The sequence below is a fragment of the Limulus polyphemus genome, unplaced genomic scaffold (genome assembly GCF_000517525.1).
Source record: "Limulus polyphemus unplaced genomic scaffold, Limulus_polyphemus-2.1.2 Scaffold744, whole genome shotgun sequence".
NCBI lineage: Eukaryota > Metazoa > Arthropoda > Merostomata > Xiphosura > Limulidae > Limulus > Limulus polyphemus.
In genome coordinates, this window is record NW_013666354.1 from 142117 (window position 1) to 148563 (window position 6447).

A 6447-nucleotide genomic window follows, 5' to 3' on the forward strand; every position below is an offset into this window, starting at 1 on the left:
CACCTCCGTACAAAAATACCATCTTCAAGCTTCAACTGGTCCCATTGTGCCCAATAGTTCTTTGTCACAGGGCTTAAGCTAGACACCTTCTCCCAAGCAGGGCGCAAAACCAGTATAAACTAAACTACCTGTCTGGGGGTTAACAGGAAAGATCTGTAGGTATTTGGGTTTTCCCAGAATTAATCTAAAGATATATTTCATTATAGAATAAAAACACAGAAATACTTCCTCGGCATATCAATACAATTGTTATTAAGTATTTTTCTATGTAGGCTGACTGAATCTGAATTATAAGGTGGCCAAAAAGAGCACATACGACGGTTTTGCAAGCTTTAGCCTCTAAAGATTAAAATCGCATGAAGCCATGTTTTTTTCTTCTAAGCCACACCTCTCATTTGCTTATACTGTCATTGATTTGATAGTTAAAGATATATATAGGTTATAAAAAATTATTTAGATATTAATTAAATCAAGAATCAGTGATCTTTGATATGACTCCTTATTTGACTTATTTTCGCTAAAATTAAACTGATTGGTTTGCAGAAAATCTCTTCGTTAATTAAGGTTTATTATTTAACTTGCTGTTAGTTTTTATTTTGCAGAATGATTAATATTTTATTTGTTTTTATTAGTTTAAGACAAAAGTAGAAATAAAACGAAATCTGTATATTAATAATGTGAATTTGTTTCTCTTGGTAAAAACCTTAACCAACAAACAAACCTGATAATAAAAACTTGTAAATGAAACACTATTTCAACTCTTCATTGCTCAGCATAAAATAACATTGCACCATACTGCAATGAACGTGATTTTCTTATTTAACAAATAAAACACACATCTAGAAATATAATTCTAATTTTATTTGTTATTAAGTGATCTAAAGGCTACTTTTGACTCAGAAGGACCTCATTTATATTTTATGAATGCACTTATGATTTTGAGCAATAGATGGCAGGAGCAAAGTTGTAAAACGAATGTTTTGTATAATTCATTTTTTTGCAGCTGAAGTTTATATACATATCATGTTTGTGTTCAGAGTCCGCTCATAGCAGTTCTAAATATTTGGGACTGAAATAATTAATTGGGACTACTTTATAATAATTTGCTACTTGTTTCGTTGTTATGCTCTAAATAAACTATAGCTATCATATTTCGTGTTTCACATCCTTTTTTAAATATTCACTGTCCATTTGACCACTTGAATTATATATGTAGACTTAATCTGTGATGAAAATATTATAAAGTGTCGTTTATAACATATTATAAAAATGATTGAATTATTTAAAGCCTCTTCTTAGTAATAATGACAATGAAAAATAAACATGTTATACAAAGGATTGAACATGTTATATTAAAACTATATTAAATGTGCAAATCAGCAAATTACGAGAGAACCAAAGCCAATATAAACTAACGGTAGAATGCCATGCATCAGAGATGTGTGATCGTATGCCACCCCAAATCGATCGCTTTTTGGAAGGGTATGTAACAGCCCTTTCCACCGTATAACAGTCACACTCTCAAATAATAAAGGTGTGTTCAGATTGGAGATTTAGAATTTCCAAACGAGAATATCTCATGTACTTAATTTGAAAAAAAATAAACATGGATTAGCTTGAGGAACCAGATCCATCCAGAAAGAAACCTGTAACAAGTCGTATTCCAGTGTATATTCAAGTGTAGCGCCTTGTGACAGTTGAGAATCCACGAACCCAAAGGTTAGTGAGAGAAGTCGTCCGCGTGCCTCGGCAACAGTATACAACATAATCAAGAAAGATCTTCACTTGGAACAGAGACCAGGTTGCTTCCACGATATACCCGTTCAATCTTCGCATATCTCAAGCAGCTTGTTTCATTAGTACTAGACATTTGTTATCGATTTAAACACATACTTGTTCTCCACCAAACTACATACATTTTAGCCACTTGATGAAGCATTAGATTTCATGTTACTAGACACTTCATTTTTGCTCTAACCGAAACTTTTTATCCAACTGACTAATAGGTGTTCCCACTTTACCAGATATTTGTTATCGATTTTACCAGACACTTATTATTTATCCGCTTTACCATAAATTTGTTACCCATTTAATCAGATACTTGACCAGGTATTTGTTATTGACTTTATCAGACAATTATTATCAAATGTTCTACATATTTGTTTTCACTTTACCAGATACTTGTTATCTATCTGATCAGACATCTGCTTCAGCCTCACCACATAATTGTTATCCACTTTACCAGATACTTGTTATCTATTTGATCAGACATCTGCTTCAGCCTAACCACATAATTGTTTTCACTTTACCAGATACTTGTTATCTATTTGATCAGACATCTGCTTCAGCCTCACCACATAATTGTTATCCACTTTACCAGATATTTGTTATCTATGTGATCAGACATCTGCTTCAGCCTCACCACATAATTGTTATCCACTTTACCAGATACTTGTTATCTATCTGATCAGACATCTGCTTCAGCCTCACCACATAATTGTTATCCACTTTACCAGATATTTGTTATCTATGTGATCAGACATCTGCTTCAGCCTCACCACATAATTGTTATCCACTTTACCCGATACCTCTTATTACCTTTCCCGAATCTTTATCACCCAATTTACGAAATGTTTGTCATCCACTTAACTATGATAGATACGTATTCCCATTTACCAGACACTTGTTATTAGACATTATTTGTCATTGACTTTACAACACACGTATTATCCAATTTACCAGATATTTGTTATCCATTTAAACAAATATTTCCTATCCGCAACACTATAAACAGTTTTCGTTTTACCAGACACTTATTGCCCAATTTACCAGACATTTTTATTCACTTTACCAGATACTTGTTATCTACTCAACTAGACATGTGCTCCCACTTTACCAAACCCTTGTTATTGTTTTTACGAGACATATAGTGTCCAATTTACCAAATATTTGTTCGCAATTAACCAGACACTTTTATTTTGACCAAACTGGACACCTGATACATGTTGACCCAAAACCCTTGTTATGAAGATGTATTTGCTTATATTTAAAAAAACAAACTTTCTTGTTAATTAAATTTTCTTAAATAAGAAAGTAACACATAGAATACGTAAAAATGTTTTTCATTGAACATGCGTATTGTGGTTTATATGTAAGACAAGTTGAATTGTAATTTATTTATTATTTCTTGGAGCAGAGGTTCCCAAACTGTAGTCCGTGGCCCTCTGGGGGTCTTCAATAATCCACCAAATTTATGAAATTACCATTTACTGAAAGAGTAACGAATAAAATAAAATGCTAAGACATTATAAAACTAATATAGTAATATATATATATATATAAATCCCAAATTTAAGGTAGTAAAATACGCATATGATACACCAGTTACACAAGATAAAACTATTTTTAACGGGAGATGGTCCGCAAATACAGTAAAGAAGTTGAAGGGGGTCCGCCGGTTGGCAAAGTTTGTGAACCCTTAGCTTAGAGCATTTGTTTGTTAATCTAAAACTAATATTCTTTATATGTATTTCCATCCCTTCAGTAACTGCTCAACGAGGCATGGCTGAGTGTTTGGGGGATTCATGTTTCGCGTCCAGCTGTCTCTCAAATGCGTTATAAGGGTGACTGTCAAAACCCATTTTTGAGTCAAGCAAGAAAATAGTCCAAGAGCTTCTCGTGAGTACTGTTGGCTAGATGTCTTCTCTCTAGTGTATCAGTTCAAAATTCGGGATGATTATGCCTAGATAGCCTTTGTGTAGCTTTGCGCGAAAACTCTAACAAACAAATGCGAAATGCAAAATAAAACAGTGGTACGTATGAGAATATAGTGAATAGTTAACGTATATTTTGTTTCGGATACTTGCGCAAAGCTACGCAAGGACTATTTGCGCTATAGCCGTCCCTAATTTTGAGCTGGTATTTTAGAGGGCAAGGCAGCTAGTCAACAAACACTCACCGCCAACTCTTGGGCTAACTTAAAGTGGGATTTGAATGTTACTTTTATTCTTGTAACGCAAAAACACTCCACGGCCCAAAATGCTATGCACGATTTTGTTTTCGTTACTTTTGTGGAGAGCGTGAACAATGAATTTCGAATCCACAGTCCGGCATACTAACTAGTATGTTACGATGTTTTAGCGCAATAAGTCGCAATATTAAATAGTATTATTCCGAAAATGTAAATAACAAGTTTATACAATTGTTTGTCCTTGTAGAATGTTCATACTTATCGGGTTGAGAAAAGTGGTGTCACTTAGTTTTCGACACTTACATCAAGTGCATCTCTGATCAAACAAGTGCTTTAGACTGCCAGATTTCTTAAGAATAATAACATCAAAAATAAGTTCATTGATTTTTGTATGAACTAACAATGTAAATAAACGATCTTGCTTGAGGCAAATTTGGAATGATGCTACGAATGGTAGGCCTATTGCCCAAAGAAAACACAAAAGAAATATATGGCGACTTTTTGATTTGTTTCCGTATTGTTTTACTTATTGGCATGTAAGATAAATTATTATTGTCGTTCGTTGTCTCAGATAAAAACTTTCGTGTGTAAAGTCATTGTTAGCGAATAGTAACAGGGAAATCCCAGACTGTGTGTGTTTTTTTTTACAGGTAAGTGGATGAAATGAAAGAAAGCCCCCAAGTAGAATAATTAAGCTTGTAACTACTAAGATAAACCCGAATCGAAATTTAATGAAGATTCTTACAATTGATTGAGGTAAAACAAAAATCATAAGTGGCTAATTTTTTTTTTATTATTTATTTACCAAAACGACGTATATGTCCGCGGTAGAACAAAATCCCCGACGTGCCATAGATTTTATTTTTCTCATTATGCACAACAAATGTTACCATAAAAGTTAATACCCGCATTGTCCGATTTAAGATTAAATTCATGGTGACACATAGTCGTAAAAACTGAACCTAATAAAACATGTGGAGGTAAAAATATGTTAAATATTGCGTGACAAATTAACTATTGTTTTAAAGGAAAAGAAAAAAAAAGTGTTCTCTCTGAAACACGCAAAGCAAAATCTACAGTAACGCAGTAATTAAAGATTAACTAAAAACGAGATTCAGTTTGCTCGTTGGAAACTTCCGTCCTTTTTAGATGGTATATAAATAAGTCGAAAAAATAATATGTTTAGGAATTAGTTTCAAAATTTTCACGCACAGCTGTACCAAATTTTGAGTCTCCTGGTGGAATAGCGGTAAGTGTACAAACTTACAACGCTAAAATTCGTGGCTCGGTTCCCCGCTGTGGACAGAGTGCAGATAATCCATTGTGTAGCTTTGCTCGAAGAAAACAACAACGACCCTAATTTTGAACTGATAGAGTAGAGGGAAGACAACTCCTACCGTTAACTTTTGTCTGAACGCCACCATCAACTCGTAGGCTACTCTCGTCTGACGAATAGTGCGATTTAACTGTAACTCTATAGAGTACACACGAACACGAACCACGAGTCCTCAGATTCACAGTCGAAGCACGCTAACCCACGGTTGGGGAAAATCAAACAATATACAAATACGGTATGTCTGGCCAAAACTTTTTACCTTTCATCAAGAACCAAGTTGAAGAAAAGAATATCTATACAAGGCGATATATAATGACTGGACATGAGTAACAAATGTGTTTTCTTTAACGTAATCGTCATATATAAACAAGAATGTTCTTTTTTTTATTAGAGTTTGTTTGTTTGAATTTATGCACAAAGCTACACAATGGGCTATCTGTGCTCTGCCCACCACGGGTATCGAAACCCGGTTCCTAGCGTTGTAAGTCCGCAGACATGCCGCTGTGCCACTGGGGGGCGTTTCATTAGAGAGTCTCTCCATGGAACAACGGTAATTCTATGGACTTATAACGCTAAAATCCGGGGTTCAATTCTCCGCAGTGAACTCGGCAGATAACTCACTGTGACTTTACTCTAAGTCAAACAAACAAACTTTTTGATTAGAAATAATGTTACGCCTATATTTATGGATAAATGTTAGTAAATTTAGTATCCTGCAAATTTCCTGACAACTTGGAAATCAAATTGTGTGGTAACTACAAGGGGTTGCAACTCACAGTGAGCTTAATTGGAGATACATAAATATGTGCAATGTGTGTTCAAGAATAACTTCCCCTGGCTTCTCACATCCAACACTCTTATCAGTGACAGTATTTGTGTAAAGTCAGCAGCTTAATTGACACATAAATACTTCACGGAAATTGCAAGAACAAACAGAGGACAAATATTTAAAGCAAACATTTAGTAGACAATTGTGAAGTTGTCCAACCACCACCCTTGTGGATTTAAAATAGTTCCAGCAAATTGCTCCGTTAGAGCGGGAGGTTGTAGAACTCGGTTCTTTCTTCCTGATACTTATTTGAAAGTCATTAATCATCCGATTGTAGCACAGCCTGTAGCACTGTTTGAAGCCTTCTTTTCG